This window comes from Crinia signifera, chromosome 4 (genome assembly GCF_055691185.1).
Source record: "Crinia signifera chromosome 4, ASM5569118v1, whole genome shotgun sequence".
In the NCBI taxonomy this organism is placed as follows: domain Eukaryota; kingdom Metazoa; phylum Chordata; class Amphibia; order Anura; family Myobatrachidae; genus Crinia; species Crinia signifera.
Window position 1 is genome coordinate 35,687,515 of NC_139220.1, and position 20,640 is coordinate 35,708,154.

Below are 20,640 nucleotides of genomic sequence, written 5' to 3' on the forward strand. Positions count from 1 at the left end.
CTTGGATAACCATTACAGTGCATGATTTGGGCCCCTTTATGAAGATATATATTAAATACTCATAGGGCCTAATTCAGACCAGGGCAAATTTTGTTTCCAAATGGACAAAACCATGCTACACTGCATGAGGTATCTAAATAAATTAGCCAGTATTTACCCTGCATGGAAACACAATAACTCACACAAATCCAATCTCTGCACGTTACCTCTGTGCACCCCCCCCCCCCCCCCCCTCAGTGCAACATGGTTTTTTCCACTCGCAAATAAAATGTGCCCTTTGATCAGGTCTGAATTAGGCCCATAATACATGCATGATAATGTACCAGATTAATGACAACAGTATACTGTAGAGCAGGCGACTCCAACCTATGGCCCTCCAGCTGTTGTGAAACTACAAGTCCCATCATGTTTCGCTATTAGGGAAAGCTAGAACTATGGCAAGGCATGCTGGGATGTGTAGTTTCACAACAGCTGGAGAGCCACAGTTTGGTCATCCCTGCTGTAGAGAATACACTATCTTTGCAGTAACATATGATATGTATAATTCAAGTGCATAGTCTGGAACCAACATAGAGGAAGAGTGGGCCCTCAGGCAGTGGGCCATAGAGGATGGGTGGGCCCTCAGGCAGTGGGCCATAGAGGAGGGGTGGGCCCTTAAGCAGTGGGCCATAGAAGAGGGGAGGGCCCTCAGGCAGTGGGGCCCACTTGGGGTTCCCCCTGTACCCCTATGGGCCAGTCTGACCCTAGCATTGAGTTGTTACAATGCAGAAGTAGCCTCAGCATTTTGGGGGTTATTCTGATACACTCGGAAAGGCACAATCACTCTCTAATGGACAAAACCATATGCACTGCAGGTGGGGCAGATGTAACATGTGCAAAGAGAGTTAGATTTGGGTGAGCGGTGTACTTCAAACTGATATCTCTATTGCAGTGTAAAAATAAAGCAGCCAGTATTTACCCTGCATAGAAACAATAAAACACCCAAATCTAGCTATCTCTGCACATGTAAAATCTGCCCCACCTGCAGTGCATATGCTTTTGTCTATTAGAGACTGATTGTGCCTTTCCGAGTGAATCTGAATAACCCCCTTTGTTTGAACTTTCTAGAACCGAGCAGGAGTGACTGATTAATATACAGTACTCTCCCTTGTAACCCAGTAGAATAGGACGGCGCCTGGTATTTCTTTGTCACTGCGTGCTGTAATGTGATTAGTCTAGAGACCAGTGTGCATAACTGTATGGTGTATATTTAGTTTCCCTTAGAAGTCCTACGTCGCAGTGACATTATTAGATGAATGAAAAATGCCATTGCTCTGTTGCCTCGGGCAGTGTACAGGAGAAATATGTCACACATTTCAGGCATGACATTTATCTTGTGAGCTATGTTGTTGTTCTATGATTGAACTTTGTAAAAAAAAACATGACGTCATAAAAAGAGAGACAATCTTTGCGGAGACAATGTGTTATATTTAGTGATCTGATCGAGGGAGCAAAGAGAAAAAATATTCTCCATCCAAATAAGAGTATTTGTTAATCATATAGCCCCTGGGCAGGATTATTCACAGTGCAGCAGTGCCTAGGGGCCCAGTGACCCCTAGGGGCCCATCTGACATCTGGGATCTGGATGACTCCCAGACAATGGGGGAATTTACTAAGACTGTAGTTTGATTTCACATGGGTTGTTGCTATGGGCAACCAGTAAGACTCTACTTATTTATTCAGCACCTTCTAGAAAATAATAGTATCTGATTGGCTGGCCATAGCAACATCCCATGTGATCTAGAACTCTCATCTTAGTACATTTCCCACAATGTCTAGCTAGACCCTCGACACCAAGAGTTCAGCAGTTAATAGTTCGACATTGACAATGACACAAGCAAAAGATGGACATGGAAAAGGTCGCGAAACGGGCAACATGAGTTTTTCACATTTTTTTACCATTTTTTAGGGACTTTTTCATACTTTACTATACACGTGAACGCTGAATGTGAACGTTGAAATCTGGGATGCGGATTGTCCTAAGACTGTCCCTTAGTGAGAAATGTATTAAGCGCAACGGAATCTGCTGCGCTATATAAGAAACTGTAAATAAATAAATAAATAAATAAGATGGGAATTCTATTTCAATTCTATTTATTTAGCAACTTCTAGAAGTGACTCTCATCTGAAATTGAACTCCCATCTTTTTCTTGTCGGTTTCTATTGTGACTCCTTTAACCCCTCTCTCCCCCTCCTTGGACCACCTTTACTAGATGTTGTAGTACTACCATGACTGGCAGCATCCACGGCACTAGTACGGCATCAGGTTTTCTACTGATCGTGATCCATCTCAATTTATATTTATTAACACATTGGAGCACAGCACCAGCTGGGATTAATTGAATATACAAGTTGTAAAAAATAATGGCTTTTTGTTTATTTTTTTTATACAAACAACTTACAGTGCAGGGGGTCACGACACTTACCATAGGCAAACGCGGGGGGGTGTTTGTTCCGGTTGCTTGGAAACCCCCCTCCTCTTGGCAAGTGCCTTAAATGATGACAACAATAGCACTGGTATATAATATGATGAATAGAGCTGCTGCCACATCATGCAGTGTAAGGGACAGAGCAGAGCTGCTGCACATGCCTAGTGTACCAGCTTCTTCTACCACATTTACTTAGGGTTACCACCTTTTTGTTGAGAGATTCCCGGACATTGGCCCGCCCCTTGACACACCCACTGACCCATCCCAGCCCCACCCCCAGACCCGCCCCCAGACCCGCCTTATGTTGATTTTTTTTAAACCTTTGCTTCTATTTCATTCTTGATTTTGCATACCATAATTCCAGTTACATGTTATATCACATACATTAATGGCCATTACAAGTTATGCCACACATCGTGATGCTAATTCCGTGTTATGCCATATACTGCAATGGCCATTACACATTATGCCAGGACTCAACAGAATTTTTGCAAAGGATGGACAACATGGACAGTGCGCGCCGAAGGCGCGCATCAAAATTTTTGACATAATGCCGACACACCGCACACCCATTATATAGTATACCACATGCCATAATGGCCATTACAAGTTATGCCACACATCGTGATGCCAATTACGTGTTATGCCATGTACTGCAATGGCCATTACACATTATGCCAGGACTCAACAATTTTTTTGCAAAGGATGGACAACATGGACAGTGCGCGCCGAAGGCGCGCAGCAAAATTTTTGACATAATGCCGACACACCGCACACCCATTATATAGTATACCACATGCCATAATGGCCATTACAAGTTATGCCACACATCGTGATGCCAATCACGATGTATTATTCCATGTACTGCAATGGCCATTACACATTATGCCAGGACTCAACCAAATTTTTGCACAGGATGGAAAACATGGACAGTGCGCGCCGAAGGCGCGCAGCAAAATTTTTGTCATAATGCTGATACACCGCACACCCATTATATAGTATACCACATGCCATAATGGCCATTACATTTTATGCCACACACCGTAATGCCCATTGCACGTTTTAATGAACTTTGTAATTCCGATTACTCATAAGCCCACACATGATGCCCATGACATACTATATAACACACCGTAATGCCCATTACATACTATATAACACACCGTAATGCCCATTACATACTATATAACACTGCAATGCCCATTACATACTATATAACACACCGTAATGCCCATGATATACTATATAACACCGCAATGCCCATTACATACTATATAACACTGCAATGCCCATTACATACTATATAACACTACGCAATGCCCTTGACATACTATATAGCACCGCAATGCCCATGACATACTATATAACACCGCAATGCCCATTACATACTATATAACACTGCAATGCCCATTACATACTATATAACACTACGCAATGCCCTTGACATACTATATAGCACCGCAATGCCCATGTCATACTATATAACACCGCAATGCCCATGTCATACTATATAACACTAAGCAATGCCCATGTCATACTATATAACACTAAGCAATGCCCATGACATACTGTATAACACACCATACACATTTGACACATAAGTGCCACTTACCTATATGTTTAATGCCAGGGGCTTCATGCCGATGCCAAGGTGGACTGAATTTGCTCGTTGCCGAGGGGGATAGATCTGTGCCTCTGTGCTCGTTGCCGAGGGGGATAGATCTGTGCCTCTGCTCGTTGCCGAGGGGGATAGATCTGTGCCAGTGTGCTCGTTGCCGAGGGGGATTGATCTGTGCCAGTGTGCTCGTTGCCGAGGGGGATTGATCTGTGCCTCTGTGCTCGTTGCCGAGGGGGATTGATCTGTGCCTCTGTGCTCGTTGCCGAGGGGGATAGATCTGTGCCTCTGTGCTCGTTGCCGAGGGGGATTGATCTGTGCCAGTGTGCTCGTTGCCGAGGGGGATTGATCTGTGCCAGTGTGCTCGTTGCCGAGGGGGATTGATCTGTGCCAGTGTGCTCGTTGCCGAGGGGGATTGATCTGTGCCTCTGTGCTCGTTGCCGAGGGGGATTGATCTGTGCCAGTGTGCTCGTTGCCGAGGGGGATTGATCTGTGCCAGTGTGCTCGTTGCCGAGGGGGATTGATCTGTGCCAGTGTGCTCGTTGCCAAGGGGGATAGAAACCCCCTCCCCCGCCTGCGGGAGGCAGACAGGCTTGTCAGTGTGCCTGTGCCTGCCTGCCCGTCCCCTCACGTCTCCCCCGCTGTATTCGCGGAAGAGAGTGAGACGTGCTGCTGTGCTGTATGATTTTAACATTTCTAACTCCCGCTGCTGGACCGCTAGCCAATGGCCGTTCGCGGTCCAGCAGCCAATCAACTGGTGGCTGCTGGACCGCGAGCGGCCATTGGCTAGCGGTCCAGCAGCATATGCAGCACCGCAGCAGCACGTCTCTCCCGCATACACAGCGGGGGAGACTTGAGGGGACGGGAGCAGGGCAGCGGGGGAGCGGGGAGACGAGGGGGCGGCGGCGGCGGCGGCGGGCGGGTTATTCCCGGACTATGTATAGTCCGGGAAAGCCACCCGTCCGGACTCCGGACGCCGGTCTTAATTACCGGACTGTCCGGAGTAATCCCGGACGGGTGGTAACCCTACATTTACTGTATATGTGGATCTAAACCCTCAAACATTGCAATGGACCAGAGAGCAGCTACCAGGAGGACGAGACATTTCTTACCATGAGGTGGAAGATTGTGAGCTTAGAAAGTGAAATACCCAGGGCCGGCGCCACCACTAGGCAGCCTTAGGCATTTGCCTAGGGCACCGGCCACTGGAGGGCGGCCACTTGGGAGCAGCCCCCGGATGAAGGAGAAGGTGAGAAACCACGGTCTCCCTCTCTGCTCTCCCTCCCCCCCCATAGAGCGATGCATCTCCTGCCGCTACCACCCCATGGAGAGCCCCCCCGCTTGTGGAGCGAGACACGTGACGCTGCTCCCTCTCCCCCGTGGAGTTACTCCACGCCCGCCGGAACTGTACATCCGCCGCATCTCCGGCCGCCTGCACCCCCTCCATCTCTTGCCGCCTGCACACCCCCACCTCTCCGTGGAGCAGGAGGGCACCCATGGAGCGACGCATCTCCTGCCGCTACCACCCCATGGAGAGCCCCCCCCACTTGTGGAGCAAGACATGTCACGCTGCTCCCTCTCCCCCGTGGAGTAACGGAACTGTACGTCCGCCGCATCTCCCGCCGCCTGCACCCCCTCCATCTCTCGCCCCCTGCACACCCCCACCTCTCCGTGGAGCAGGAGGGCGCCGGGGCGACCCCTGCCTGGGGCGCTCCGGTGCCTAGCACCGGCCCTGGAAATACCGGTTCTATTATGTTTGTGTATTTATTTATTATATGTCTAACCTGTTCCTGACCACATATCTTATTTAAATGTTTGAAACAGCCTATACCATAGACCATCTGTACTGTTACATATTAATACTCTATTCCATGCTGTATCCAGTGTATAAAAAGTCTCATTTTAAGGGCTATATCTGCTCTCTCAGACTCCCATACTTACTCCAATGCGCTGCAGAGTGGGAGATTTTGGATTACATTTGGAAACCCCCCTCTAAAAATCCTGCATTTGCCACTGCTTACAGTATATTTATGTGAACAAATGCAATAGGGTACAGCACAAACAAGTTATACAAAAAAAAAGAACAACTTTTTAAAAGTTTTTGCAAATGACAACTCACACAGAGGTACAGCACACTTAAGCCCCGTACACACGGGGGGAGATATATTGCTCAGCAATATATTGCTAGCAATATATTGCTGAGCAATATATTGCCCAGTGTCTCCTTTGCATCAGCGACCTGAGATGGTCGCTGATGAAAAGGAACCTCTGCTGGGGGAGCCGCAGAGGTAATTAGCTGGTCGCAGGAGCAAGCTCCTGCGACCAGCGATTACAATGGGGCAGAAAACGGGAGCGCGCACCCGGCGATTTATCGCTGGTGCGCACTCCAATCACTGGCAATATGGTTGCCTGCGACCATATTCCCAGCGATTATAGCCCCTATAGCCCCCGTGTGTACACAGCATCTAGTTGTACACACACACACACAAAAATAATAACAATTTTGTTTACTTTTTCACAAATGACAACTCGCACTGTGGAGTCTCATCATTTATATTGATGTGAACGCAGTAGTGTACAGCACACATGAGGTACTAAAAAACGTTTCCAGTTTTTGTACTTTTTTTCACACTTTATGTGAACACAGTGGGCAGTATTCAGGGCGGGATGTATTAATATACATCGCCGCCCTTTGCATGGCAGCCGCCGCGATGCTGCTGCATATGTACTAACATATGCGTCCAGCATCGGGTTGCGGTGACGGAGACCCCCGCGATACCTGTGATGTGGTCTGCGGGGGTCTCCGTCACATCCCGGCGGCTGCCAGCGTCCCCCTGCGTCTCCTCCTCCCCCCTGAAGCCGGATGTCCTCCCGGCTGTGACACCAGGGGGAGGAGGAGATCAAGGGAGGACGGGAGGGGGGGGGGGCGCGCGGACGGCGGGGGCCAAAAGAAGCCCATAGGCTTCTATAGGGTATCGCCACCCAGAGGGTGGCGATACCCTGCCTAGCGAAAACGGGGCGGACGGGTATTGATACATAGGAAAATGCGGTAAAACGGGTGTTTTACCGCATTTTCCCTTTAGTACATCCCGCCCTCAATGAGGCCAATTCGCCATGTTTCACGGCGAATTTGTGCTATTTTTGCCTTGGAAGGTGATCTTTTTGTGTCAGAAAGTGAATCACCCTATTCAATGTGCACTTTTCGCCGTCTTTCTAAGTAATTTTCGTCGTGTGTCGCCGTGTAGCAAATCGCCATCTTTTCATGGTGAAGTGGAATGTGAACTTTTAAAATAAAGTTGTTGTTTTTTACATTTGGTGTAAAAAAATCAGGAATTTTATTCTGTGAAGGGGCATGCTATTTGTATTCATGTGCTTATAGCACATGAATATATATTTAATTTAACATATATTTATTTTTTACACATAACAGCCAGCAGGGGGCCGGGTGCCGAGAGCTGCTCATTAGATATTCATATATTCACTGCTCCCGATCATTACATATGCACGATCAGGAGCAGTGAATACCCGGTCCCCTGCTGGCTCTCCCGGTGGGCAGCTTGTGCTGCCTGGGTCCCGGGGAGCCCTCCTCCCCTCCACATACATTCTGGGGCAGGCCTGCCACTGTCCCCTGGCTCCCTGAGGGATGCCGCAGGGGTTAAGATTTGCCGCCAGGGGCAGCGAGCCCCTGCGACATTGAATAGGGGGATAGCAGGGGGACAGCGAGGCTCCGGAACACGGCGACAGTGCAGCGAATCCTAAACAGGATTCGCTGCACACCGCGATTATGTACATTGAATACAGCCCACTGAGGTACAGCCTGTGGAGTCACTGTGTGAATTACTGCCTGTTTAAATTACTGACTGCCTCTACTGTTCTATCTCAGCTAATAGGAACACTAAGGGGACTGCAGTGGAGAGATAGGTCAGCTCAGTACTGGAGCAGCACTGGAGATGAGTCAGCGTGGAGTCGGTACAGACTGTCAGAGCACACACACCTCCCCAGTGGCCCTGTGTGAAATGGCATCCAACAGGAGTCAGACGTTAGGATGATGAAGTTTTTCCTCGATTTAGAATCCGAGCAAGGTGGGGAAAACCGCACCAGGCACTCAGATTCCGTAGGATCCTGCTCCTTTTTAATTAAATAAACGTGTGGTGCTTGAAAACAATTTATTAACCCTTTGAGTGCCCACATCTCTGTGAAAGATGTTGAACATATCCTCTAAAAATGCCGGCGTCGCCCACATTTGTTATATAAATTCAAATAAAAAATGTTTAAAAAAAAAAATAATAATAATTCCTATAGAAAAGTTAAACATTACATTCATTACGATGAATAAAAATGTTTGCTTGGCAATTTTTACACCTATTTTGACAAATTCACTTGGCACTCAAAGGGTTAAACATAAAACTGTATGACACTTTGTCCAAGCGAAATGATTGTGTAGGTTGAACTTCAGGGAGTGTTGGTCTTTGAATTAAAAACGTTTATTTTTTTTTCTGCCCACAAAAATTGAAACCTTTGTAATAGTTTATAAATGTAAGTCTTGGAGAAATGGAAATGTTTTCACAGTACAGTGCACTGACAGGACTCTGCAGGATGCATTTAGAATAAGTGTGTGCAAGTAGGTTAATCCATAGATGTTTCTGTATATACTGGGTGTGGGAACTGACTTCATGCCGTCTTTTCCATAAAGTACAGCTGCGTCTGATTGCTGCTATTCTGCTTAAGCCTATAATTGACTATTACATAATACCAAAAGGAAAGTGGCAATAAAAAAAATAAACCAAATGTAAAAACAACCACCACAATGATTTATGTAGTGTGTAATAATGGAATGACTAATTAGGGTAAAGAAACAATTATTGCAGCGCTAATGTTTTTCCTTTTTATCATCCACAGCTGCTGCTGACCCCCCATCTCTAACAGACGGGAGGCCACGGCATCCATTTTGCGATCCGAACTGGTCAGCATGTGGGCGTATTTACTTAGAATGTTGTATACGCTTCTTTTATTTAGTCAGTTACACCTAGTTTGAGCTCAACTATCTCCATCCACCATTCGTTAACGTTAACAAAATAAAACAACAACAACCAGCGCTGTAACAAGCGCTCCCGGAAACGACAGTAGACTCCGGTCTCAAGACTATATGTCTTCACCCCCTAGCCTTTCCAGTACCCAGACATGGGGTAAATAAATTACCTGGTCCACTGGTTCTCAATCCAAAAATACCCAAACTGGTCATATTTTCAGGATTTCTGTCAGGTGGGATAATTACTGACCCAGCAAAATAGATCAACTCACTTGTGCATGATTAAAGAAATCCAGAAAACATGGCCTGTTGGGGGGGGGGGGGTACGTAAAGAGTGGAGTTGAGAAAGGCAATTAGTGGATAGATGTAACAGGTGTGGTTCATAAAAGTAGACAGTTATTAGGACAACAGTGTCCCAATTACAGCCCTTTCACATTGCAAATCCTGGGTTGCAGCCTGGATGTGGACACAGGTCCGTCCTTTCCGTCATCGGGGAGTGGGGGAAGGAGGCAGTGCTTGCAGATGATGCTGCCTATAGTATGAACGGGAATCGGATCGCTCGACTCAGGTTACCTGTACACACTGCCCAGCAACTCGGTCCGACATGGGATTAACCCTTCTTTTAACCGGTCGGATTGCCAGGTTCCTGGGTAAGTCGTAAAGGGCCTGTAACAACCCGGTCAGCAACAACCCGGGTTGCACCCAGGTTATTTATGCGATGTGAAAGAGGTATTAGTGTACTGCATTCCCTCGCATGGCTCGCTTTGCTTGGAATCCAACATGGATGGTAAGGTAGGAAAAAATTCTAAAAGGGAAAAAAAAATGTAAAAAAACTGACGTTGACCATATGTTGTGTCGACCGATTGACCATGTCGGCCTAATAACTTTCGACCTAAAGTCAGGATACCAATGGAGCACCCCATGATTACACAACTCACAATAGCATCAATACGACACTACCACACTACAAATAACACACCATCGCTCATCCGTGTATTTTGTTGCAGCAATTTTGCTGCGCTGTCCCAGATCCTCAGCCACACTCTTCGCCCTCTATCCACGTGATAAGGACTATCGTCTTTTTGTGTCTGGTGGGTGCCGGAAGTAGCAGAATACACGGAGGCTTCTCCATCAGTTAGTATCCACCTCTCACCCTGTGGATAACCATTGCCACCATGCGCACAGCACAGCCGAAGCCATTAACATGATCTCTCTCTGTGCTGCAGCATTGCCTTTTGTTAAACAATTCTGTATGCGCAGAAACTCTTCTGAGCTGTAACTGTGACCTCCCCACAGTCCCGGCTTTGTCGTGGACACCGGATGCCCAGCGATGTAAACACTCATCTCCTACCAAACAAGGCAGAATTAGGTGTGGGTGACCCCATCTGGTGACTTTTAAGAATACATATAAAGTTATACATCATATAATAATATAGCACAGTCCAAAAATTCAAATTGGGGAGCCAAGCCAACTGCCAGTGAGTGTCAGACTGTGATGTTGGGCAGTGTTTAGGAGGGCAGTTGGGGGGCTCCCCTCTTTAAATCTTGGACAGTGCTGGAGCCCTACCTGTGGCATAGAAGTCCAGGAACATTGTGTTTCTTCTGCAATGGGTCCAACAATAATTTATTCCTCACAGACAATTGAATTTTTTGATCTGCAGACGTTACCCCCACATCCTGGCACCCAGCTGATGGTAGAGCCGACGCTGTCTGCAGGCTTCTCTGTGTCAGCATAGTAGACTCTGGCTTTGTGTTTGCTCCCTGGGTCTTCTCTAAGGCAAATGTGCATATCACCAGGAAAATGGACGCCTGTTATGTGATTAGGTAAGGAAATTGACTTATGCCCTTAGGCGAAACGATACACTTGAGCCGACCGACAAGGATTGGATCACCCCTTGGGAATCATCAAAAGACTGTGGGTGTGACTGCAAAAGAAAGGAAATAAAAGTTATACCTTAAATAGGTTCAGATACTGCACATTATATATGGATAGGGGTCAGCCATTGTGTACCTAAATGTAAATGTATAAGCAGACTGAAATATACACAAACAGGCCCCTATTGTACAGAACAAGTGGATGCAGCACTAGATGTGTTTATAGAGCACAATGGACTGGAAGATGCCCATATGGGAGGTAGTACCAGTGCTGCCCATTGAATTTTAATCACGGTCCCGGTGCCTGTACAATACAGATGACAAGCACCGGAACCGGCACATCAGCATTACCATAGGTACCGCGAATGCACATGCCCCTGGTTCTAGGAGCTGCTGCGGCTACAGCCCATAGAAGCCCCGAGGGAGCTCCCTTTGATAAAGATGGTGAACTCCGGTGAAATGCACCAGCGGTACCTACCTGAGAGTACCTACTTTGCAGTCTCCCCATCAGAAGGACTTTTCCATCACCTATTGGACATATTGGATGCTTGCACTAGCCACTTTATAGCCCACCCGGACTAGACCTCGGGACCTATTTGCCAACAACTAACAACAATCTGCTAATAAGGACTGCCGTCTCCACTCCAAGGCCTCCCATTGCTTCTTGTGAGCTATCAACACAAGTGAGATCCTATATCTGGAGAGTGTCAGAGACAACGAAACAGCAGGTCCACATTATGACAATTTTAAATATCTTATACAAAGAGGTCATCAATAGGAATGGGACACATTGCACTTTATTGACACGCAGCCATTCGGGTGAGCGACTGCTACAGAAAATTGTGGTATTAATGGTACTCAACTACTGTTATCAACTGCCATTTGCCATTTTTTTATTGACATTCTTTAGTGTATATTTCTCATATTATCTTTTCATTGTTTCTTTTTTGAATATGAAATATTTCTTACTACATATCCCATGGTATTTAGTTTACAATCTCTCTCCTCAATATCACCCTAACCTCCACCACCCCCTGAGCCTAACCTACCCCTAGTGCCTAACCCTTCTGTGTGCATGTGTTGAAAAAGAGAGAGGGTGGGATGCATTTTAGTGGGCACTAAATCATTTATGGGGTGTCACGTAGGTAATTGATCCTTTTGCGGAAGTGCACTTAACTTCCAGGTGCTCTGCCAGACTCCCAGGAGACTAGATGGCCTCCTCAGTCCCAAGGGCAGGAGAAGGTCATGAGACTTGATGGTGATAGATGCACAAGCACCCAGGCAAGTGTCCAAGTAGCGTATCTGTGTGGACCTGATTTTTCTAATTCCTTTAGTTGGTCAATGAAGGTGTTCAAATCTTTATCAATAAAAAAACATACGCACAACACAAAATATTCTGTGCAGAATATAATGGACTCTGGATTTGTGGAGCTCGGAAGGCCCTGGTTTGCTGTATTTCATCTAGATAGGGCACAGACACTGAACAAAGATGACCAATGAGTGTCTGAGGGTCTTAGTTGCATCCAGGCTGAGGATGTGTCTGATCCCATAGATATTCTGAATCTGGAATGGGATGAAATGACATGGGCATGAATATGGAGTTTCAGGGAGCGAGGAGCCGAGGAAAACTCCAAATCAGCAGACTTATAGCATAGAGGAGAAGGCGATGTTGGCAATAAACAGTGTACAGTAAATGTGGAGATGAGGGGACTTTGTAGGTTGGTAAGGAGCTCAGCTCAGTGCTGTAACTATACAATACCGCCATCCCCCACCCTTCCTCAGCACCTGTTTGACACCTCCGGGTCTGTGGCCCTGTGAGGTGTTCTGCTCATTGCCAAGGGATTTCCTCCCTTCAGTGCCCTCCAGTTCTGTTAAACCCCCCTCAAATGTAAATGTCTCTCCCAAAATGGCCACCACCTCCTCTAGTATCCATAAAAACTGTCTCTTCTGAGATGGTGGCTATTTTGGGAGAGACATTTTCAATGGGGACAGGAGGAGGTGTAGTAATAGGGTTGCAGCTAGAACCCCTTTTCCCATCATATACTGGGTCCAAAAATACCTGGAGGGGGGAATAAAAATCTGTGGTAAGCGTATCAAGCCACCCATTGGTCCGAAGCACAGTGAGTCAAGCGAGCCCGCGAGAGTGCAATTCAGCCAAAATAAAATAACTTACACCTACTGAAATTACAGATAATAAAAAACACTGAAAGGGCATCGAACAACGTCCGTCTTCACCTAACGTCAAACAGAAGTGGATCTAGGCACAACTGTAGGGGTCTGCCTGGGCTATTTCTACACAGCTGGTTCCGCCGACTAGGTGCATTGTGCAAATTAAGATGCACAGCAGCACCGGCAAACTGATTTTTCGTGAATTTGCAATCGCCCTATGTCGTCCCTGATGACCTGTGTCATCTCTGGAACACAAAGTCATTCATCGGTCACTGTCATATTGCATAAAGTAATTATCAACCTCTCTGCTTACTGCTACCCCTTTCATACAGCATCCCTCTGCCTCTGTGTCCTCTACAGGGACAAGTTATGATGAGACAGAGGGCAGAGCAGGACATAGCAGTGGAATCTGCAGCCATATGACTGAGCGAGTCTGTGAGGTGGTATTAAGGTTATGGGCAGAGCCGAATTTCCCATTAGGCACGTGAGGCACCGGCCTAGGGGCGGCACATGTTTGGGGGCGGCACTTGGATGCCTGTGATAGTACTGTCAGCCCAAAATGTACCAATAACTGGAAAATATCCACTGTACTGTACTATATTCCATCTTAAATAGAGTGTCAATGGATGAGACATGCAGATACTGCCCCTATAAACTGTCCTACTTAGTAAACATTATTGTTGTGCCTAGGGGCGCCCTCATCCCTAAATCCGCCCCTGGTTATGGGGATGCAAATGAGGAATGCTGAGGTAGAAATAAGTGTACTGTATAATAGATGTGCTGAAATACTTATGGTTACTACCTAAAGTGTCAGCAGGATATAGGACATGGGGGCCGGATGTGGGGTCTGATTAAGAGCTGATCAGAGATGGCCATTTGATGTTAAAATGCAGCTGAATTCGACTGTTTACCATTCAGAATGGCCGCGAGGCACTACTGTGAATGTGGGTTTTTTTTCGCACATGAGTGAACCATCCCAATTTCATTTTTTTTTTTTACTTGTGTAGATTTTTATTGGATTTTGCAATTTACATGTTACAGTACATTTCCAATACTAACTCTACAAGCTAACAGAGCTAAATGAAATAGAATAAAATACAGTGAAATTTAAATCTAAATCTAAGGTCTCAGATTTGTATCTTCATTGGTAACGTTACAATAAAGTTTTTTTTTTTTTACAAAAAAGCATAAAAGCATCGCGTGCATGTTTATCTGACACATAGAACATAACATACATCGTGGGAAGTAAGTAAGTAAAACAAGTAGTGTCGCAAAAACCCCAATAATTAGAGCCCATAAAGTGGTACCGTGCCCTCTCCCCCACAGAAATAAACTAACCAGCATTCAACCTGTAGGGGTGCCAGAAGCCAGTCCGGAATCATTCCATCTATCCCATTTTGAATAGTATTGTGGAAGTGTGCCTCGCGAATTGAATACATGTCTCTCATGTCCCGAGACCTCATTGACTAATGCGCGCCAATGTTGAATACTAGGGGCAGAGGGGGCAAACCAGTTTCGTGCTATTATATGAGTTTGAAAAAACTCAGGAGCCCGAGGTGTGCTCCCCACCACCAGTGCTGTGCCTAAACACGTGCAAAGGAGGCCGTGCGATCGAAATGGGTCCGTCTCCGAAGAGACAGGGCCCCGTTTTTCCCCTAACCCCTCTCAACCATAAGGCTGAAGAGGGGAAAATAGGGAACGGTGGGTCCTCTTCGCCGAAGCTTAGAGAGACCCTCATTCCTCAACCCCCGAAAGGGTTAGGACGGTGGGTCCTCCGCAGCCCGTGCTTTGGAGAGACCCGCAGTGGACTTCCCTCTGCCTTGCGGCTCGGGGTCGTCCTCGGGGGGACCGAAGCTCTCCCCAAAAGGCGAGAGCTTCAGCACATTGGGGAAATGGAAGGCCCAGAAGGGTCGACCACACTACCCAAAAAAACGTGACAAACTACAAAAAAATACAAGGAACGTGAAAAGTGACAAACGTGAGAGGGGGAAGAGAAATAAATAATATAGGACCCTAGCCAGAAGGCCAGGGTGGGGGTGTGAAAAATTGTCCTACCCCATCCAAAAGGACGAGGTAAGGACGTGAAGCGCATACCTAGAGGGAAAGTGCGCAGTGCTAGTGCCATACTAGTGCATGGTGATTTTGGGATCACCCGTGCATGTTCGGCACCCCCGAGTTTCCCCGGGGGCACAGTGCAGCCTCGGACTCCAAGCAGCCAGCCAGTCAGCGTCCGACCAAGTGTTTCTCCGCTCAGCCAGTGGGCCCTTTCCGACCCCCGGCATGGGAATGGATACTCCACCGGGCTTTTTCGGTGAGTCTCCCCCGCAGAGGCCCAAATAGACCACCTGAGGAAGAAGAAACCACCTACTCAGTCCCGACGTTTCACCTCTCCCAGGGATTGAGTACTGGGCTGGGCTTTTCGCTGTCTCTCTGGCCGAGGGCGACATGTTACCCCCGGACCAGAGAGCAATCTACTCGGTCCCAGCTTTTCCCTTCTTTCGTGCTATTATAACCTTAGCTAGAGATATTAAACACAGAACATATCTATAAATCACAGGGGAGCAGGACTCCTCCAGGTCCAGCGCAAACATACACAGCCGAGGCGAGGAGGGTGGGAGCGTTGGTTCTGTAGAACGAGTATTGGACCATACCTCTTTCCAAAAGTCAAGAACAGCGGGGCACAGCCATATCATATGCCAGAAGTCTGCCCCACTGGATCTGCACCTGGGGCATTCCACATTCTGCCTTAATCCCGCCCTATGCAGAGATACCGGGGTACGGTACGCTCTGTGCATGACATAAAAGGATACCTGCTGATATTTGACACAGGGAGTAGAACATTTGACTGCCTCCAGTATTTGCACCCACTGGCTGTCATCTAGGGGTCCCAAGTCATGTTCCCATTTAATTTTCAGACTGACCAGAACCTGGGGGTTCATATGTGAATTTATGCTGGCATAAAGACTAGAGACCTGTCCCCGCTAGCCAAGGTTGAGGACAAGCTCCTTGACCGGAGAATTAGAGATAGTAGGCACTGCGCCCCCAAATTGAGTTTGCACTGCATGTCGCAGCTGAAAATATCTAAAAAAGGCTCTGTTAGATACTTGGAATTCTGTGCTCAGCTCCTGGAAGGACTTAAGGGAGTTATTTGCATACAGTTGGTGGATTGACGTAAGCCCCGCCCTGAGCCATATATTGTCGTCAGATATAGGCAGCAGTTCCTGGAAGGATACGTTATGCCACAAGGGTGTATCCCCATCAATACCTCCCCAGTCAAAAAAGGAGTGTGAGTGTCTCCAAACAAGTAGGGTCTGTCTCAGCATAGGCAGAAAGCCTCCCGACGGCACACCGGACAACAGGAAGTGCAGCGGTGGCAGCGCAGGGCCCACTCTCTCCATATAAAAGTTTTGAAATGTAGGCCCCCCCCGTCCCCCAAGCCATTCAGAAGTATGTACCAGCTGGGTTGCTAAATAGTAGTTACGTAGGTCCGGAAGGCCCAAGCCCCCGTCATCACGTGCCCTGGTCAGAGTCCTTAGGGCCACCCGAGGAGTCCCCCCCCCCCATATGAACGACGAGACGACACTCTCAATTCTTGTAAACACTGTCTTAGGAATATATGTCGGGGCATGTTGTAAAACGTATAAATACTTGGGCTGTACAGCCATTTTTATTAAATTGATACGTCCAGACACAGTCAGGGGGAGCTTTTTCCATATATGAACCTTTTTCTGAAGGTCTAACGTGACCGGTTCTAAGTTTTGTCTAACATATTCCGTACTATCAGCTGTAATCCATATTCCCAGGTATTTAAAACGGGGAGTCCATTGGAGAGGGGAACTAACTGGTGGTTGGCTAGGGATCACCCCCGACACTGGGTATATACTAGACTTGTCCCAGTTAATTAATAAGCCTGAGAAGGTACCAAAAGAATTAACCGTCTCCAGAAGAGCTGTCAGGGAGGGACCGGCATCGTTAAGAAAGAGCAACATGTCGTCAGCATATAAAGCTATCACATCAGAGCAATTATTGACCGAGATACCCCTAATCGCCGAGTTGCTCCTGACCATACAGGCCAGTGGTTCAATAGCTAAGGCAAAGAGAGCCGGCGATAGTGGGCACCCCTGCCGGGTACCCCTGCCCAATTCGAACCGATCGGTGATATAGCCATTGATAGATAGTCTGGCCTGGGGGTTAGAGTACAATAACTTGACCCAACGTATAAAGCTAGGGCCAAAAGCAAACCTACGCATGACCTCCCAAAGATATGGCCATTCGACCGAGTCGAAGGCTTTGGCAGCGTCGAGTGACACCACCACCGCCCCCGACCCAATAACATCTCCCCTTTGTATATGGCAAAATAGCCTGCGCAAGTTCTGTGTGGTCGACTTACCAGGCATGAAGCCCGTTTGGTCATCATTAATTATGGTAGTAATGACAGAGTTGAGGCGTACCGCCAGGATCTTCGCCAGGATCTTTATGTCGGAGGACAATAATGAGATCGGGCGATAGGATTCCGGAGCCGCAGGATCCTTACCCGGCTTCGGGAGCACTATGATAACCGCCTCCATCATAGATGGGGGCAGAGTGTTCGCTTGGAAAAGGGCATTATATAATGTGAGCAAGTAGGGGATAAAATATTCTTTGAATTTCTTATAAACCTCTATAGGGATACCGTCGCTGCCCGGTGCCTTTCTATTGGGAAAGGATGCTATGGCAGCCTCGATCTCCAACTGGGTGATTGGTGCGTCTAAGAGAGTTATAGATGAAGGGGAAAGACGGGGCAGAGAAATCCTGGCCATATACTCATTTAGTTGGTGAGGTGTATATGTGACTCTAGTAGCATATAAATTTGAATAGTAGGATTGGAAAACTTGGGCGATGGCAGGGGTAGAGTATTGTAGAATACCAGAGGCATCTCGAATTTGCTGGATGGCACCAATCCCTCTCTCATCCCTAGCTAGGTAAGCCAAGTAGCTACCACCCACCTCGGCCTGCGAGTACATGGCATGCTTATTGAACAACAATCTACGTTTGGTTTTGTCCAATAAATAGGCAGACCATTTACGTCTAGCAAGATCCCATCTTTGGCGGTCCTCAGGCGATCTGGACAGTATGTACGTTTCTTCCTGCCCCTTACACTCATCTTCTAGTTTAAGCTCTTCCTCTCTGCTGGCACGTTTAATGTTTGCCACCCTTTTTATAAAAGAACCCCTCATATAGGCCTTGAAGGTATCATGTTTCATCGCCAAATCCATACAAGAATTATTACAAGCTTCAAAGTCGTTCCATTCATCCCAATTTCATTTACAGCAAACGCTTTTAATGCAAAACTTAGTTACCGTCACATTAAAAGTTTCATTAGTGAAAGCTTAGCCATCATTTGATGGTGAATTTCAGATGTTCCCTACACCTCCCGGCGGGGCAGGATTAAGCAATGCCTTTTGTCGTCTAACCTCCGAAAATGCAGTTTGTCCATGTACCACCTATGCACAAAAACCTCTTGGATGTGGTGGGCAATGAAATCTTTGGATGGTGTCACTAAATCCTGATATGCATGTGGATGGTATGCAAAATGCAATGATTGGTTAAGGTGGTTAGGCTCCTTCAATACTGATTGGAGAATGTCTCTAGCCTCTACCAATCACAGTGGAGGATTGCCTCTGCAAGACTGAATGGTGGTTGGTAGGAGCTATCCACCAATCAAAACCATATGGTTGTTTCACCCAATACAGATCTGAAGTCTCAGGGGAGGGGGAGAGGGATGCTTTAAAACCTGTTGTATGATATTCAGGGATGGATGGCATTTTGTAGAGTGTGGATGGTATGATTATGATATAAAGGACATAGGGGTCAGTGATATCTGGGTCAGATTCGAAGCAAAGTTCAGCCGACAGCATCTGCTTTAAAGAACAGAATTGGGGCCTGATTTCAAATCCAATTATTGTATTGCTTCCCTCTGGGGTTAGTAGTAGGCATTGTGTTTGTTTATAGCTATTTGACATAACAATGTAATGGTTAAATCATACTCACAGATATAAGCTACACCTGCAAGGTGTCTGTCACATGCACTTGTTCTGTTACAGCTCATGGTAGGAGAAGCTGGGGGCATTTGTGTGTGTTTGCTTTCCCAGCCTGGGCGCTGCAGACGGCCCTGCACTCTATATAGTCTGCACTTACATGAACGAGCTTCTGACCAATGTAGGAGACTCTCAGTTGATAGAGAATGCAATCCTCAGGGCTAGTACCTACCTACCGGGAAACGGTCATCTGTCAGACCACACTTAGGTCAACAGTCATTAGGTCGACCCCGGAAGGTCGACTGGCCCAAAGGTCGACATGGGTCAAGGTTCAACTGACTTAAGGTCGACATGGGCTAAGGTTGACATGGGTTTAGGTCGACAGTCATTAGGTCGACATGAGTTTTTCACTGTTTTTTTGAGCCGACATGTGCCGACAGGCGGTATTTCATGCCCTACCATCCACTAGGGCATGGTGGGAGAATAAAATAGTGTGCCGGAAGCAAAGCGAGTGAAGCGAGCGATGAGAGGGGCTGCGGTTCAACTCCAACTGTGTCAATGTCGACTGTGTCGACACTCGGGCAAAAAAACAGCGAAAAACTCATGTCGACCTAATGACTGTCGACCTAAACCCATGTCGACCTTGGCCCATGTCGACCTTAAGTCATGTTGACCTTGACCCATGTTGACCTTTAACCCTGTCGACCTTGGGGCCAGTCGACCTAATGACTGTAGACCTAAGTCTGGTCTGACAGATGTACCAATTCCCCTGCCACACAGTGCAAACTCGTGTTACCCAGCCACCACAATGGCAAGGGCAAAAGTGTGGTACAAAAATAACGCACATTATACTTGTCTCAGTGCACACAATTCATTTGCATTAGAACTTATTTTATTTAACACGTTATTAATCCCTAAAAAGACGAAAGGAAAGGGAAATGATCGTTTTTATCGGATATTTTGAACATCTCTCACAGAGATGTTGGCAGTCAAAGGGTTAAGATGGGATGTTGCTATGGGCAGGTGCTAAATACATAAGTAGATTCTGATTGGTTGCCCATAGCAACATCCCATCTTAATCCTTTGAAGGGCCAACATCTCTGTGAGAGATGTTCAAAATATCTGATAAAAATCCCAGCGTCGCTCACATTTGTTATATATATATTCTATTAAAAAATGTTGTGTAAAAAAGTATTATATTTCCTATATAAGGTAACATTACAGGTCAATATGATTAATAAAAATGTTTGCTCCTCATTTTTAACACCTATTTTGACAAATTCACTTGGCACCAGAGGAGGATTGGGCCACCGGGAAACCAGGCCATTTCCCGGTGGGCCGGTTCGGATTTGGCCGCTTTCCCCCCTGACTGGGCCATCGCTGTCTACCCTGGGCAGGCCGCGGCCACTAACAGCAGGAGGGAGACTGGGACTGCTGCCAGGGATAAAGATGGCGGCCATGCGTACT